Genomic DNA, 19170 nt, shown 5'->3' with positions numbered 1-19170 from the left:
GGCAAATGAGGGGCAAGGGAGCTTATTGTGGACACTGTCTTAGGCTGCACCCCTCATTGAAACCTCCAGCCAGAGGTTATGAGGATTGTCTATATGGAAGAAGTTGAGGGCCTTGTGGCAGTGTTTTGGTTTGAATTGTGGTCATTTGTATGGCGGTGGAATAGATGACTGGGTCCGCCTGGGCTTGAACTCTGGTGTGATTCCCCTTGGAGACTGAGTTCTGGAACTGACCTCAGAGAAGTATTGCCATGAATTGAGTTGAGATTTTCCGAGGCCATGCATGAGAGTCTCCCCTGGAAACTGAGATCAAAGCCCAGGGTGACTTTCCACAGAACACTGGGAATCTCAGCCAGGATATCACATGATTTTATTCTTAAAGACCTGGCAGCCTTAGTTGAGAGTCAAAACACACATTGACCTCACATTGTAGAACTCAGTGGGCCTGGTTTCATGTGACTTTTTTTGCCACTCTTTGGGAAGCCTTGTTTGTGAGAGTTCTCCAGAGCCTTCATTGAAATGATCTTTCTCACCATTAAATGGTTCCTGAATGAATGGAAACCCACAGTGCCTCCAACTTCATCCTTTTTCAAATGGCTAGATAAATACCGTGCAATCTTTGAAATTCCCATGACCAGGTGGCACTTGAGAACCTTAGGATGTCCTGTTGCTGATCATGAGTTTACCAGACAGGTGCCTTGATTGATGGCTTTCATGAAAATGATGAAGAACAGAGATGCCTGTGAGGTGGGGCTTGCTGAGTAGTGGGCCTAGAGCAGTGGTGTGCAGGTGTTTGATAAAACATCTGTGGTGGGGCCATGTGGATCTGCCATGGGCTTCCAAATGTCTTGTGACTGACATGGTGCAGCCAGCAGACCCTTATATGTAAAGGCATCTTGTTATATGGAGAGATTTCAGAACAATGTTCAGAATCAGGTTGCTATGGTCAAGGGGCCAAGCTCTGTGGGATAGAAGCATGGTTGGTGCATTCTCCTAGGATCCTGACACACCACACGTGACAGAACTCCCTCCAGCACTGTGTCCCAGTTGAAGTCTTTGTATTTCGTGAAGCAAATACCAAACTCCCAGTGAAGCAGCAAAAAACACCACAAAAAGTGAAGGATGACAAAATGGCTTCACAGTTCTCACGGGGAGATACTTAGCCCCCAGTGGCCACGGTTTACCTACAAAGAGAGAATTCAGCACTTCTGCCTCATGTTCATTGGAAAATCAGAAACCATGTCCTCCAGGTCACATAGATGCAGACCCAGCTTTGATGGTCTCACTACAAAGGAAGCTAATGCTCCTGACAACAACATATATTTCAAGAGCCCAACCTCAGAGGCAGTTTCTCAAGAAGTCTTTAGGCCAGCAGAGCTTTATGTTTGTGGAGTGTTTATCCTCTCCCTTATTTATGGAAACTCCTCTACCACCTCCAAAGTTGTGAACTCCTGAGCATTTTTCATTCCACATATGTATTCAAAGATGTTCTAACTCTTCTCCTCGAATTGCGTCTTACTTGGGGCAAGGGTATTGTCAAGGCATTTTTCTGGATGACAGTTGGAAGATTTTGTGTAGCACATATTTCCATACACATTGGATTCATTTTCCTATTTTCCATTCCAAATACTGAATCCCTGACACTAACCCATACCCTACTAGACTCTGACTACAAATCCTAATATGATAGAAAGAAATAACCCAAACAGAATAGAAATACAAGCAGTTCAGAGGAGGAATGGTGTGTAGTTGGACAGGCCTTTTGCATTATAAAGGGTAGATGTTATGAATGTAGTCCAATGTAATAGTTCTCCATGTGTTTTTAAACTTAACAAATATGTGAATTCCTGTCTCCCTTTCTCTGCGGCCTATTCAGCACGTGTATTTTTACATGCACATATAGAATCCTACCTGGGTTCCCAGCTACATTCTTGTGAGGTTGCTGACTTGGCATATACAAACTATGAGAAGAAATCACTCCTCCTAAATGCTGTTGGAACTGAAAATCAACCTATGGGTGAGCTTCCTACTTGAACAACATGATACATACATCCATGTTCAGTAAAATAAATATTTTTGAATCTTGGGATGATATATATTTCATGATGAATTGCAATTGGCATATATATTTTTACTTTTTAATGTCTCTCTGTGTGTGCTTTGTGTGTATATATACATATATATACACACACACTCTCTAGATTTTTCAAAATATAAAATATGTGGGTCTTATTTTACACTCCCTGAATTCATGTTCATGTATGTGGATTTATACTCAACTTTTCACAAGATTATTCTCAGAAATATTCATCCACCTGAAATACATAGTTTTTTTCTAGTACTGAAAACTAACTTCATTGAATGGTGCATAGAAATCCTAACATTTCTACAGTAATTTACCCTGTTTAACATCAATGCAAGTAGACTACTATGGGACATGATGTGTATTTTGACATTTATTTTTATTCAACACTGGTACACTACTATTTCTTCAGTTGATGCACATCATAGAATATATATGTTTCATCTTCAAGTTCACAAATTTCTAGGCATTTGGTTCACTTTCCATAAAATTCTGCTTCAGAACACATGTATTCCTCCATGTTTCTTGACTGGTCTTTTCATGAGACTTCTTTCCAAACACATTATTTTGGATTTCCATAATCACTTTGGAACCAAAACTCACACTCCCCTCATGGTAAATCATCACCCTAATATTACCATTAGATGTTTAACTGGTTGGAATGAATGATCGTGTATCAATATAGGATTTCTTATATGTTTTCAGATATCAATTCAATCCATTATTTAAATTAGAACTAGTTATATTCTTTATTCACAGTATGGTCTATTCATGCATTATGTCTATACTCATAGACCCATGGTACACCTATTTGTACCCCCGAATTCTAATTTATACGTCTTCAACGTATTGCTCCCAAAAATAGTGGAAGAAATACTCATGTCACCTGATGTACATATATATTTTATCACAGTGATATTCTGAACACAAAATGCAAAGGTCACACTTATGATTGTACGTAAGCCTAATTGGAAAGTGAGCATGGATTACTAAAACCATCCTTGTCTACCTTGGCTAATGCTCTCAAATGTCAATTCTATGGGTGACTACACATTTGTTTCTGCCTAAGATTATATATTCAACCTCAACCCTGTTGAAAATGTCTAATCCTATCACTCACTTTATACTTTGCCTAATTTCCTAATGTGTATATTCATATTTGCTTTCCTACATATCTGCCCCAGTTCATCATTGTGACTGACTCTTCACATGTGCTGACATTTACATTCACTCTCTAACAGACACCATATTGCTAAAGAACTTTTGGTCCAAATATTATACTCACTCTTCTGTATAAACCTACTGACTATCTTTCTAATCCTACCTACTATCCCTTTTTGACTTGATCTTCTCTTCTACATTCAATCATCCAAGTTACAAGGTCTTATGCCATTGTATGTTGATTTATCAGAGACATCTGTACAGAATGTAATTCAAAGCTAAGTATCCTAATCAAGGGCCCAATGCTCCTCTGGCCTTCAAATCTTACTTAGATTTCTGTTTTCATACATATATTTCACCTCTATATTATTATAAATATCACAGGTTCCCAATACCATTCTTCATCCAGCAGAATGATTTCTAACCCAAATTGAACATGTTCTTACCCCAAGCATTCACTGTTTCCTCAATCTCACTTTACAGAAGAGCAGGGACAGAGTAGGTCTTACAATACAAGAATGTAGGGGATCTTCCACCTGCTGAGAACCTCAAAGGTCCATGCAGAAATGATCCCTGAATAAGATGTAGGCAGCTAGGAAGGACCTGAGAGAGTAAAAGTCACCTTCCGTGGCATACAACCTGGTCAGGATGAAGGGATGTGTCTGAATGAGCCTCTCTCTTCTTCATGTAGACAAGATGGACCAAACCAGGCCTGTGTGGAGAGGTTTTCCTGGGTGCCTATGGTTGATATACCATTCTAACTTGTGAAATTGTCATAGGAAGCAGGGGCAGCCTCCATCTCATGGGACCCTTGGAAGCAACAGTTAAAACAGTTTTTTCCAAAGAAGTGACCTCATTCAGTTTCTGAAGGAAGTGGCCTCACCACACTTTCTTGGTGATGGAACTCTCTGAACATGGGATCCAGGAACCCAGGCACCGAGAAGCAGTTTCAGTGCCAGTCCCCGTGCGCACACTTGTTTGGATTTACCAAGGACAGAGTCAGTCTTTCTTGGTACCTACAGATGTGAGGACGGCCAACTGCCAGGCAAAGCTCTGAAGGGGGTCTTTCCTGAGAAAGCAAGTAGTGGCTCAACCCTGGCTCCTGACAGCTTCACAGAATTGGCCAAGGAGTCCAGATCTGAAACAAGACACGCCATTTCGGGGGAACCTAGTATGGCCCAACAGTCAGAGGACACTGCGGGTAGTCACAGACCTCCTTGGGGGAAGGAGGTGGCTTTGTGGGTGTGGGTGTGAGTTTGTGGTTTGGTCTCCTGTTCTTAGTAGAGCTAGAAAAGGCTGTTTGTTTGGTTTTGAGTGGAATGTTTCTAACAAGACTTTTGACAAGGTTAGTGTTGCTTTGTCTGTGTATCGCACTGTGTCCGTGGTTGTAGACATTAGAAAAGAGAATGCATCAATGGATGTGTCCTGTCTAGTAGAAAGCTTCCAGCATTCATCCTGCCCAATTTATGAATGGACTGCGGCTTGCCTTATCCATGGGCAAAACCTACTATCTTCCTAAATTCCTGTTTTCTTCCTGAATTCTGGCCACTCTTCAGAATAGGCTCATGGTTTTGTGTCCAAGACATGTACCACTTCCAAGCTTGGTGACATGGCGATGTATTAGATAGCTGAAAGAAATGGCAAGCATCTCAGAAAACTCAGATATCAGTGGGCCCATTAAAGTCTCAGTGGAGAAACCCTTCTTTGGGCCTTTTGCTTATCTATTGTTCAGTTTCCCTGGATGACAGAAAGGGCTTTGCCTCAGGACACACATTTGTGAAGCCTGAAGAAAAGTTTTCAAATGCAAACGAATGGGCATCAATTGTGGCTCTTTGCTTAATTGCTTTGCAAAGGGATGTGTCTGAGTCAGCCTCCTTGACATATGTGAGGCTGTGGCTTAGATTGTCAGCACCTGATGGATCTCAGGAAAGATCCCATATGTGCATCCAAAGCCAATATTGCAAAACAGCAGTCATTGTGGATGAAGTCTCTCGCCTTCCTCTGTAAGGTCCCTGACGTGCATCCAGTGAGAATAGGGATCTTTTGGGTCAAATGAGTTTTTCAAAGCCCTTCAGAGGCTAGCCATTATGTGCTTGTGTTTTCTCATGACTCCAATTTAAAATAAAAATCTGTACACCACCATCAGCAGGCCTCAAAGTTTAGAAGCTGAGCAGTACTAAAGGCAGGCCTATTTGACCACTCCTGGTTCAAAGAATGGTGTCCAGGCCACCTTGACATTAGGCAAATGAGGGGCAAGGGAGCTTATTGTGGACACTGTCTTAGGCTGCACCCCTCATTGAAACCTCCAGCCAGAGGTTATGAGGATTGTCTATATGGAAGAAGTTGAGGGCCTTGTGGCAGTGTTTTGGTTTGAATTGTGGTCATTTGTATGGCGGTGGAATAGATGACTGGGTCCGCCTGGGCTTGAACTCTGGTGTGATTCCCCTTGGAGACTGAGTTCTGGAACTGACCTCAGAGAAGTATTGCCATGAATTGAGTTGAGATTTTCCGAGGCCATGCATGAGAGTCTCCCCTGGAAACTGAGATCAAAGCCCAGGGTGACTTTCCACAGAACACTGGGAATCTCAGCCAGGATATCACATGATTTTATTCTTAAAGACCTGGCAGCCTTAGTTGAGAGTCAAAACACACATTGACCTCACATTGTAGAACTCAGTGGGCCTGGTTTCATGTGACTTTTTTTGCCACTCTTTGGGAAGCCTTGTTTGTGAGAGTTCTCCAGAGCCTTCATTGAAATGATCTTTCTCACCATTAAATGGTTCCTGAATGAATGGAAACCCACAGTGCCTCCAACTTCATCCTTTTTCAAATGGCTAGATAAATACCGTGCAATCTTTGAAATTCCCATGACCAGGTGGCACTGGAGAACCTTAGGATGTCCTGTTGCTGATCATGAGTTTACCAGACAGGTGCCTTGATTGATGGCTTTCATGAAAATGATGAAGAACAGAGATGCCTGTGAGGTGGGGCTTGCTGAGTAGTGGGCCTAGAGCAGTGGTGTGCAGGTGTTTGATAAAACATCTGTGGTGGGGCCATGTGGATCTGCCATGGGCTTCCAAATGTCTTGTGACTGACATGGTGCAGCCAGCAGACCCTTATATGTAAAGGCATCTTGTTATATGGAGAGATTTCAGAACAATGTTCAGAATCAGGTTGCTATGGTCAAGGGGCCAAGCTCTGTGGGATAGAAGCATGGTTGGTGCATTCTCCTAGGATCCTGACACACCACACGTGACAGAACTCCCTCCAGCACTGTGTCCCAGTTGAAGTCTTTGTATTTCGTGAAGCAAATACCAAACTCCCAGTGAAGCAGCAAAAAACACCACAAAAAGTGAAGGATGACAAAATGGCTTCACAGTTCTCACGGGGAGATACTTAGCCCCCAGTGGCCACGGTTTACCTACAAAGAGAGAATTCAGCACTTCTGCCTCATGTTCATTGGAAAATCAGAAACCATGTCCTCCAGGTCACATAGATGCAGACCCAGCTTTGATGGTCTCACTACAAAGGAAGCTAATGCTCCTGACAACAACATATATTTCAAGAGCCCAACCTCAGAGGCAGTTTCTCAAGAAGTCTTTAGGCCAGCAGAGCTTTATGTTTGTGGAGTGTTTATCCTCTCCCTTATTTATGGAAACTCCTCTACCACCTCCAAAGTTGTGAACTCCTGAGCATTTTTCATTCCACATATGTATTCAAAGATGTTCTAACTCTTCTCCTCGAATTGCGTCTTACTTGGGGCAAGGGTATTGTCAAGGCATTTTTCTGGATGACAGTTGGAAGATTTTGTGTAGCACATATTTCCATACACATTGGATTCATTTTCCTATTTTCCATTCCAAATACTGAATCCCTGACACTAACCCATACCCTACTAGACTCTGACTACAAATCCTAATATGATAGAAAGAAATAACCCAAACAGAATAGAAATACAAGCAGTTCAGAGGAGGAATGGTGTGTAGTTGGACAGGCCTTTTGCATTAGAAAGGGTAGATGTTATGAATGTAGTCCAATGTAATAGTTCTCCATGTGTTTTTAAACTTAACAAATATGTGAATTCCTGTCTCCCTTTCTCTGCAGCCTATTCAGCACGTGTATTTTTACATGCACATATAGAATCCTACCTGGGTTCCCAGCTACATTCTTGTGAGGTTGCTGACTTGGCATATACAAACTATGAGAAGAAATCACTCCTCCTAAATGCTGTTGGAACTGAAAATCAACCTATGGGTGAGCTTCCTACTTGAACAACATGATACATACATCCATGTTCAGTAAAATAAATATTTTTGAATCTTGGGATGATATATATTTCATGATGAATTGCAATTGGCATATATATTTTTACTTTTTAATGTCTCTCTGTGTGTGCTTTGTGTGTATATATACATATATATACACACACACTCTCTAGATTTTTCAAAATATAAAATATGTGGGTCTTATTTTACACTCCCTGAATTCATGTTCATGTATGTGGATTTATACTCAACTTTTCACAAGATTATTCTCAGAAATAGTCATCCACCTGAAATACATATTTGTTTCCTAGTACTGCAAACTAACTTCAGTGAATGGTGCATAGAAATCCTAACATTTCTACAGTAACTGACCCTGTTTAACATCAATGCAAGTAGACTCCTATAGGACATGATGTATATTTTGACATTTATTTTCATTCAAAACTGGGACATTACTATTTCTTCAGTTGATGCACATCATAGGATATATATTTCATCTTCTAGTTCACAAATTTTGAGGCATTTTGTTCACTTTCAATCAAATCCTGCTTCAGAACACATGTATTCCTCCATGTTTCTTGACTGGTCTTTTTATGAGACTTCTTTCCAAACACATTATTTTGGATATCCATAATCACCTTGGAACCAAAACTCACACACCCCTCATGATAAACCATCACCCTAATATTACTAATAGATGTATAACTGGTTGGAATGAATGATCGTGTATCAATATAAAATTTCTTATATGTTTTCAGATATCAATTCAATCCATTATTTAAATTGGAACCAGTTATATTCTTTATTCACAGTATGGTCTATTCATCCATTATCTCTATACTCATAGACCCAGGGTACACCTATTTGTACCCCCGAATTCTAATTTATACGTCTTCAAAGTATTGCTCCCAAAAATAGTGGAAGAAATACTCATGTCACCAGATCTACATATATATTTTATCAAATGATATTCTGAACACAAAATGCAAAGGTCACACTTATGATTGTACCTAAGCCAAATTGGAAAGTGAGCTTGGATTACTAAAACCATTCTTGTCTATGTTGGCTAATGCTCTCAAATGTCAATTCTATTGGTGACTACACATTTGTTTCTGCCTAAGATTATATATTCAACTAAACCCTGATGAAAATGTCTAATCCTATCACTCACTTTATACTTTGCCTAATTTCCTAATGTCTATATTCATATCTGCTTTCCTACATATCTTCCCCAGTTCTTCATTGTGACTGACTCTTCACATGTGCTGACATTTACATTCACTCTCTAACAGACACGCTATTGCTAAAGAACTTTTGGTCCAAATATTATACTCACTCTTCTTCCTAAACCTACTGACTATCTTTCTAATCCTACCTACTATCCCTTTTTGACTTGATCTTCTCTTCTACATTCAATCATCCAAGGTACAAGGTCCTATGCCATTGCATGTTGATTTATCAGAGATATCTGTACAGAATGTAATTCAAAGGTAAGTATCCCAATCAAGGGCCCAATGCTTTTCTGGCCTTCAAATCTTACTTACATTTCTGTTTTCATACATATATTTCACCTCTATGTTATTATAAATATCACAGGTTCCCAATACCATTCTTCATCCAGCAGAATGATTTCTAACCCAAATTGAACATGTTCTTAACCCCAAGCATGCACTTTTTCCTCAATCTCACTTTACAGAAGAGCAGGGACAGAGTTGGTCTTACAATACAGAAATGTAGAGGATCTTCCACCTGCTGAGAACCTCCAAGGTCCATGCAGAAATGATCCCTGGAGAAGATGTAGGCAGCTAGGAAGGACCTGAGAGAGTACAAGTCATCTTTCGTTGCAAACAACCTGGTCAGGATGAAGGGATGTGTCTGAATGAGCCTCTCTCTTCTTCATGTAGACAAGATGGACCAAACCAGGCCTGTGTGGAGAGCTTTTCCTGGGTGCCTATGGTTGATATACCATTCTAACTTGTGAAAGTGTCACAGGATGCAGGTTCAGCCTCCATCTCATGGGACCCTTGGAAGCAACAGTTAGGACAAAGTGGTTTCCAAGGCAGTGACCTCATTCAGTTCCTGAAGGAAGTGACCTCACCACACTTCCTTGGTGATGGAACTCTCTGAACTTGGGATCCAGGAAGCCAGGCACCCAGAGGCAATCCCAGTGCCAGTCCCAGTGGGCTCACTTGTTTGGATTTACCAAGGACAGAGTCAGACTTTCTTGGTACCTACAGATGTGAGGATGGCCAATTGCCAGGAAAGCTCTGAATGGGGTCTCTCCTGAGAAAGCAGGTAGTGGCTCACCCCTGGCTCCTGACAACTTCACAGAATTGGCCAAGGAGGCCAGATCTGAGACAAGACAGGCCATTTCGGGGGAACATTGTTTGGCCCACCAGTCAGAGGACACTGCGGGTAGTCACAGACCTCCTCAGGGGACGGAGGTGACATTGTGGGTGTGGGTGTGAGTTTGTGGTTTGGTCTCATGTTCTGAGAAGAGCTAGGAAAGGCGGTTTGTTTGGTTTGGAGTGGACTGTTTCTATCAAGTCTTTTGACAAGGCGAGTGTTCCTTTGTCTGTGTATCGCACTGTGTCCGTGCTTGTAGACATTAGAAAAGAGAATGCATCAATGGATGTATCCTGTCTAGTAGAAAGCTTCCAGCATTCATCCTGCCCAATTTATAAATGGACTGAGGCTTGCCTTATCCATGGGCAAAACCTACTATCTTCCTATATTCCTGTTTTCTTCCTGAATTCTGGCCACGCTTCAGAATAGGCTCATTGTTTTGTGTCCAAGATATGTACCACCTCCAAGCTTGGTGACATGGCCATGTACTAGATAGCTGAAAAGAATGGCGAGCATCTCAGACAACTCAGATATCAGTGGGCCCATTAAAGTCTCAGTGGAGAAACCCGGCTTTGAGACTTTTGCTTACCAATTGTTCTGTTTCCCTGGATGTCAGCAAGGTCTTTGCCTAAGGACACACCTTTGTGAAGCCTGAAGAAAACAGTTTTCAAATGCAAACGAATGGGCATCACTTGTGGCTCTTTACTTAATTGCTTTGCAAAGGGATGTGTCTGATTCAGCCTCTTGGCCCTGTGTACGGCTGTGGTTTAGATTGTCAGCACCTGATGGATCTCAGGAAAGATCCCATATGTGCATCTAAAGCCAATATGGCAAAACAGCAGTCATTGTGGATGAAGTCTCTCACCTTCCTCTGTAAGGTCCCTGACCTGCATCAACTGAGAATAGGGATCCTTTGGGTCAAATGAGTTTTTCAAAGCCCTGCAGAGGCTAGCCATTATGTGCTTGTGTTTTCTCATGACTCCAATTTACACAAAAAATCTGTACCCCACCATCAGCAGGCCTCAAAGTTTAGAAGGTGAGCAGTATTAAAGGCAGGCCTATTTGATCACTCCTGGTTCAAAGAAGGGTGTCCAGGCCACCCTGACATTAGGCAAATGAGGGGCAAGGGAGCTTATTGTGGACACAGTCTTAGGCTGCTCCCCTCATGGAAACCTCCAGCCAGAGGTTATGAGGATTGTCTATATGGAAGAAGTTGAGGGCCTTGTGGCATTGTTTTGGTTTCAATTGTGGTCATTTGTATGGCGGTGGAAGAGATGACTGGGTCCGCCTGGGCTTGAACTCTGGTGTGATTCCCCTTGGAGACTGAGTTCTGGAACTGACCTCAGAGAAGTATTGCCATTAATTGAGTTGGGATTTTCCAAGGCCACGCATGACAGTCCCCCCTGGAAACTGAGATCAAAGCCCAGGGTGACTTTCCACAGAACATTGGGAATCTCAGCCAGGATATCACATGATTTTATTCTTAAAGACCTGGAAGCCATAGTTGAGAGTCAAAACACACATGGACCTCACATTGTAGACCTCAGTGGGCCTGGTTTCATGTGACGTTTTTTGGCCACTCTTTGGGAAGCCTTGTTTGTGAGAGTTCTCCAGAGCTTTCATTGAAATAATCTCTGTCACCATTAAATGGTTCCTGAATGAATGGAAACCCACAGTTCCTCCAACTTCATCCTTTAAAAGTGGCTAGATAAATACCATGCAATCTTTGAAATTTCCATCACCAGGTGGCACTGGAGAACCTTAGGATGTCCTGTTTCTCATCTGAGTGTACCAGACAGGTGCCTTGATTGACGGCCTTCATGAAAATGATGAAGAACAGAGATGCCAGTGAGGTGGGGCCAGCTGAGTAGTGGGCCTAGAGCAGTGGTGTGCAGGTGTGTGATAAAACATCTGTGGTGGGGCCATGTGGATCTGCCATGCGCTTTCAAATGTCTTGTGACTGACATGGTGCAGCCAGCAGACCCTTATATGTAAAGGCATCTTGTTATATGGAGAGGTTTCAGAACAATGTTCAGAATCAGGTTGCTATGGTCAAGGGGCCATTCTCTGTGGGATAGAAGCATGGTTGGTGCATTCTCCTAGGATCCTGACACACCACACGTGACAGAACTCCCTCCAGCACTGTGTCCCAGTTGAAGTCCTTGTATTTCGTGAAGCAAATACCAATCTTTCAGTGCAGCAGCAAGAATCACCACGAAAAATGGAGGATGACCAAATGGCTTTACAGTTCCCACAAGGAGATACTTAGCCCCCAGTGGCCACAGTTTACCTACAAAGAGAGAATTCAGCACTTCTGCCTCATGTTCATTGGAAAATAAGAAACCATGTCCTCCAGGTCACATAGATGCAGACCCAGCTTTGATGGTCTCACTACAAAGGAAGCTAATGCCCCTGACAACAACATATATTTCAAGAGCCCAACCTCAGAGGCAGTTTCTCAAGAAGTCTTTAGGCCAGCAGAGCTCCATGTTTGTGGAGTGTTTATCCTCTCCCTTACTTATGGAAACTCCTCTACCACCTCCAAAGTTGTGAACTCCTGTGCATTTTTCATTCCACATATGTATTCAAAGATTTTCTAACTCTTCTCCTCGAATTTCGTCTTACTTGGGGCAAGGGTATTGTCAAGGCATTTTTCTGGATGACAGTGGGAAGATTTTGTGTAGCACATATTTGCATGCACATTGGATTCATTTTCCTATTTTCCATTCCAAATACTCAATCCCTGACACTAACCCATACCCTACTAGACTCTGACTACAAATCCTAATATGATAGAAAAAAATAACCCAAACAGAATAGAAATACAAGCAGTTCAGAGGAGGCATGGTGTGTAGTTGGACAGGCCTTTTGCATTATAAAGGGTAGATGTTATGAATCTAGTCCAATGTAATAGTTCTCCATGTGTTTTTAAACTTAACCAATATGTGAATTCCCGTCTCCCTTTCTATGCATCCTATTCAGCACACGTATTTTTACATGCACATAGAGAATCATACCTGCTTTCCCAGCTACATTGTTGTGAGATGGCTGACTTGGCAGATAAAAACTGTGAGAAGAAATCACTCCTCCTAAATGCTGTTGGAACTGAAAATCAACCTATGGGTGAGCTTCCTACTTCAACAACATGATACATACATCCATGTCCAGTAAAATAAATATTTCTGGATCTTGGGATGATATATATTTCATGATGAATTTCAATTGGCATATATATTTTTACTTTTTAATGTCTCTCTGTGTGTGTTTTGTGTGTGTATATATATATATATATATATATATATATATATATATATATATATACACACACACACACTCTCTAGATTTTTGAACATATAAAATATGTGTGTCTTATTTTACACTCCCTGAATTCATGTTCATGTATGTGGATTTATAATCAACTTTTCACAAGATTATTCTCAGAAATATTCATCCACCTGAAATACATATTTTTTTCCTAGTACTTAAAACTAACTTCAGTGAATGGTGCATAGAAATCCTAACATTTCTTTTTTTTTTAAAATTTATTTATTTTTTTTATTGTTGGTCGTTCAAACCTTACACAGTTCTTAATACATCATATTTCACAGTTTGATTCAAGCGGGTTATGAACTCCCAACTTTACCCCGTATACAGATTGCTGTATCACATCATTTACCCTTCCATTGATTGACATATTGCCTTTCTAGTGTCTGATGTATTCTGCTGTAAGTCCTATTCTCTACTATCCCCCCTCCCCTCCCCTCCCCTCCCCTTTTCTCTCTCTACCCCTTCTACTGTAAATCATTTCTTCCATTTGTATTATCTTGTCTTACCCCTCCATTACATAGTTCTTGATATATCATATTTACATTTTGATTCAAGTGGGTTATGCACTCCCATATTGCCCCTTATACAGATTGCAGAATCACATCAGTTTCACTTCCATTGCTTTACATATTGCCATCCTAGTGTCTGTTGTATTCTGCTGCCTTTCCTATCCTCTACTATCCCCCCTCCCCTCCCCTCCTTTCCCCTCTTCTCTCTCTACCCCCACTACTGCAATTCATTCCTCCCCCTTGTATTATTTTTCCCTTTCCCCTCACTTCCTCTTGTATGTAATTTTGTATAAACCTGAGGGTCTCATTCCATTTCCATGCTATTTCCCTTCTCTCTCCCTTTCCCTCCCACCTCCCAACCCTGTTTAATGATGGTCTTCTACTTGTGCTCTTCTTCCCTAGTCTGTTCTTAATTACTCTCCTTATATCAAAGAAGACATTTGGCATTTGTTTTTTAGGGCTTGGCTAGCTTCGCTTAGCATAATCTGCTCTAATGCCATCCATTTCCCTCCAAATTCTATGATTTTGTCATTTCTTAATGCAGAGTAATACTCCATTGTGTATAAATGCCACATTTTTTTTTTATCCATTCGTCTATTGAAGGGCATCTAGGTTGGTTCCACAGTCTTCCTATTGTGAATTGTGCTGCTATAAACATCGATGTAGCAGTGTCCCTGTAGCATGCTCTTTTTAGGTCTTTAGGGAATAGACCCAGAAGGGGGATAGCTGGGTCAAATGGTGGTTCCATTCCCAGCTTTCCAAGAAATCTCCATACTGCTTTCCAAATTGGCCGCACCAATTTGCAGTCCCACCAACAATGTACAAGTGTACCCTTTTCCCCACATCCTCGCCAGCACTTATTGTTGTTTGACTTCATAATGGCTGCCAATTTTACTGGAGTGAGATGGTATCTTAGGGTGGTTTTGATTTGCATTTCTCTGACTGCTAGAGATGGTGAGCATTTTTTCATGTACTTGTTGATTGATTGTATGTCCTCCTCTGAGAAGTGTCTGTTCAAGTCCTTGGCCCATTTGTTGATGGGATTATTTGTTATCTTATTGTCTAATTTTCTGAGTTCTTTATATACTCTGGATATTAGGGCTCTATCTGAAGTGTGAGGAGTAAAGATTTGTTCCCATGATGTAGGCTCCCTATTTACCTCTCTTATTGTTTCTTTTGCTGAGAAAAAACTTTTTAGTTTGAGTAAGTCCCATTTGTTGATTCTAGATGTTAACTCTTGTGCTATGGGTGTCCTATTGAGGAATTTGGAGCCCGACCCCACAGCATGTAGGTCGTAGCCAACTTTCTCTTCTATCAGATGCCGTGTCTCTGATTTGATATCAAGCTCCTTGATCCATTTTGAGTTAACTTTTGTGCATGGCGAGAGAAAGGGATTCAATTTCATTTTGTTGCATATGGATTTCCAATTTTCCCAGCACCATTTGTTGAAGATGCTATCCTTCCTCCATTGCATGCTTTTAGCCCCTTTATCAAATATAAGAAAGTTGTAGTTTTGTGGGTTGGTTTCTGTGTCCTCTATTCTGTACCATTGGTCCACCCGCCTGTTTTGGTACCAGTACCATGCTGTTTTTGTTACTATTGCTCTGTAGTATAGTTTGAAATCTGGAATCGCTATACCACCTGATTCACACTTCCTGATTAGTATTGTTTTTGCTATTCTGGGTCTTTTATTCTTCCATATGAATTTCATGATTGCTTTCTCCATTTCTACAAGAAATGCCGTTGGGATTTTGATTGGCATTGCATTAAACCTATAGAGAACTTTTGGTAATATCGCCATTTTGATGATGTTAGTTCTGCCTATCCATGAACAGGGTATATTTTTCCATCTTCTAAGGTCTTCTTCAATTTCTCTCTTTAGGGTTCTGTAGTTTTCATTGTATAAGTCTTTCACCTCTTTTGTTAGGTTGATTCCCAAGTATTTTATTCTTTTTGAGGATATTGTGAACGGGGTGGTTGTCCTCGTGTCCATTTCAGAGGATTTGTCGCTGATATACAGGAATGCCTTTGATTTATGCGTGTTGATTTTATAACCTGCCACTTTGCTGAATTCATTTATTAGCTCTAACAGTTTCTTTGTAGACCATATTGGGTCTGCTAGGTATAGAATCATGTCATCTGCAAATAGTGATAACTTAAGTTCTTCTTTTTTTTATTTTCATGCTTTAATTTCTTTCGTCTGTCTAATTGCTCTGGCCAGTGTTTCGAGAACTATGTTGAACAGGAGTGGTGAGAGAGGGCATCCCTGTCTTGTTCCAGATTTTAGAGGGAATGCCTTCAATTTTTCTCCATTCAGAATGATGCTAGCCTGAGGCTTAGCATAAATTGCTTTTACAATGTTGAGGTATGTTCCTTTTATCCCTAGTTTTTCGAGAGTTTTGAACATAAACGGATGCTGGACTTTGTCGAATGCTTTTTCTGCATCTATCGAGATGATCATATGGTTCTTATTTTTAAGCCTATTGATGTGGTGAATAACATTTATTGATTTCCGTATATTGAACCAACCTTGCATACCAGGGATGAATCCTACTTGATCATGGTGCACAATTTTTTTGATATGTTTTTGTATCCGATTTGCCAGAATTTTATTGAGGATTTTTGCATCTAGGTTCATTAGAGATATTGGTCTGTAGTTTTCTTTCTTTGAAGTGTCTTTGTCTGGTTTCGGAATCAAGGTGATGTTGGCCTCGTAGAATGAATTTGGAAGTTCTCCCTCTTTTTCTATTTCCTGAAATAGCTTGAAAAGTATTGGTATTAGTTCCTCTTTAAAGGTTTTGTAAAACTCTGCTGTAAACCCATCCGGTCCTGGGCTTTTCTTAGATGGTAATCTTTTGATGTTTTCTTCTATTTCCTCAATTGATATTGGTCTGTTTAGGTTGTCTATATCCTCCTGACTCAATCTGGGCAGATTATATGACTTAAGAAATTTATCGATGCCTTCACTATCTTCTATTTTATTGGAGTATAAGGATTCAAAATAATTTCTGATTATCTTCTGTATTTCTGAAGTGTCTGTCATGATCTTGCCTTTTTCATCCCTTATGCTAGTAATTTGAGTTCTCTCTCTTCTTCTCTTCGCTAGCATGGCTAAGGGTCTGTCAATTTTATTTATCTTTTCAAAGAACCAACTTTTCGTTTTGTCAATTTTTTCAATTGTTTCTTTTGTTTCGATTTCATTAATTTCAGCTCTGATTTTAATTATTTCTTGCCTTCTACTTCTTTTGCTGTTGTTTTGCTCTTCTTTTTCTAGAATTTTGAGATGAAGTATGAGATCATTTATTTGTTGGTTTTTTCTTTTTTTAAGGAATGAACTCCAAGCAATGAATTTTCCTCTTAGAACTGCTTTCAATGTGTCCCATAGATTCCGATATGTTGTGTCTGTGTTTTCATTAAACTCTAAGAATTTTTTAATTTCCTCCTTGATGTCTTCTAAAACCCATTGATCATTCAGTAACCTATTGTTCATTCTCCAAGTGATGCATGATTTTTCCTTGCTTCTTTTATGGTTGATTTTTAGTTTCATTCCATTATGATCAGATAAGATGCATGGTATTATCTCCGCTCCTTTATATTGTCTAAGAGTTGCCCTGTGACATAATATATGATCTATTTTTGAGAAGGATCCATGTGCTGCTGAGAAAAAAGTGTAGCTGCTTGATGTTGGGTGGTATATTCTATATATGTCAATTAAGTCTAGGTTGTTAATTGTGTTATTGAGTTCTATAGTTTCCTTATTCAACTTTTGTTTGGAAGATCTGTCCAGTGGTGAGAGAGGTGTGTTGAAGTCTCCCATGATTATTGTATGGTGGTCTATTAGACTCTTGAACTTGAGAAGAGTTTGCTTGATGAACGCAGCAGCACCGTTGTTTGGGGCATATATTTTATGATTGTTATGTCTTGTTGGTGTATGGTTCCCTTGAGCAGTATGTAGTGTCCTTCTTTATCCCTTTTGATTAACTTTGGTTTGAAATCTATTTTATTTGATATGAGTATGGACACTCCTCTGCTTGTTTCCGCAGTCCATATGAGTGATATGATTTTTCCCAACCTTTCACCTTCAGTCTATGTATATCCTTTCCTATCAAATGCGTCTCCTGTAGGCAGCATATTGTTGGATCTTGTTTTGTGATCCATTCAACTAGCCTGTGTCTCTTAATTGGTGAGTTTAAGCCATTAACATTTAGGGTTATTATTGAGATATGGTTTGTTCTTCCAGCCATATTTGTTTATTAATGCTGTTAAACCTGATTTGTTTTTCTCTTTGATTTTTTCCCCCCTTTACTGTCCTACCTCCCACTGTTGGTTTTCATTGTTGTTTTCCATTTCCTCTTCCTGTGTGTTTTGCCAAGGATTTTTTGAAGAGATGGTTTTCTAGCTGCAAATTCTTTTAACTTTTGTTTATCATGGAATGTTTTAATTTCATCTTCCATCCTGAAGCTTAATTTCGCCGGATACACGATTCTTGGTTGGAACCCATTTTCTTTTAGCGTTTGAAATATGTTATTCCAGGATCTTCTAGCTTTTAGAGTCTGTGTTGAGAGATCAGCTGTTATCCTGATTGGTTTACCCCTAAATGTAATCTGCTTCCCTTCTCTTGTAGCTTTTAAAATTCTCTCCTTATTCTGTATGTTGGACAGCTTCATTATAATGTGTCTAGGTGTGGATCTCTTATGATTTTGCACATTCGGCGTCCTGTAGGCTTCTAGGATTTGGGGTTCTGTCTCATTCTTCAAGTCTGGAAAGTTTTCTCGTATTATTTCACTGAATAAATTGTCTATTCCTTTGGTTTGGAGCTCTGTGCCTTCCTGTATCCCAATGACTCTTAAGTTTGGTCTTTTGATATTATCCCATATTTCTTGGATGTTCTGCTCATGGTTTCTTAGCAGACTTGCTGAGCTGTCTATGCTCTTTTCAAGTTGAAACACTCTGTCTTCATTGTCTGACCTTCTATCTTCTAAGTGATCCACTCTGCTGGTAGTTTTCTCAATTGAGTTTTTAAGTTGGTTTATTGCTTCCTGCATTTCTAGGATTTCTATTTGTTTGTTTTTTATTTCCTCTATCTCCCTGTGAAATTGATCTTTTACTTCCTGGATTTGTTTATGAAGTTCCTTGTCAATGTGATCTTTCATTGTCTGATTTTGCTGTCTCATGTCTTGCTTGAGACTCCAGATCATCTGAAGCATGTATATCCTGACCTCTCTGTCTGACATTCCATCTGTTGCAGCTATTACCTCTTCTAGAGTTGAGTTGACCTGCATTGCCTGTGGTCCTTTCTTTCCTTGTCTTTTCATACTGCTGGCGTTTCTTTCTGCTTGGTGAAACTGTTGTGTTTTTGAAATTTTCCCTCTATTTATTTATATTGCTCTTGTATAGTTGAAAAGTCTCCCTTGCAGGACAGATGGTGGCTGTGATCCTCCACCAATTGGTGCGATCTGTCTACCACGCTGGCGGGCCCTAG

Source organism: Ictidomys tridecemlineatus, chromosome 4 (genome assembly GCF_052094955.1).
Source record: "Ictidomys tridecemlineatus isolate mIctTri1 chromosome 4, mIctTri1.hap1, whole genome shotgun sequence".
In the NCBI taxonomy this organism is placed as follows: Eukaryota; Metazoa; Chordata; class Mammalia; order Rodentia; family Sciuridae; genus Ictidomys; species Ictidomys tridecemlineatus.
Note: the sequence above shows the minus strand (reverse complement) of the source record.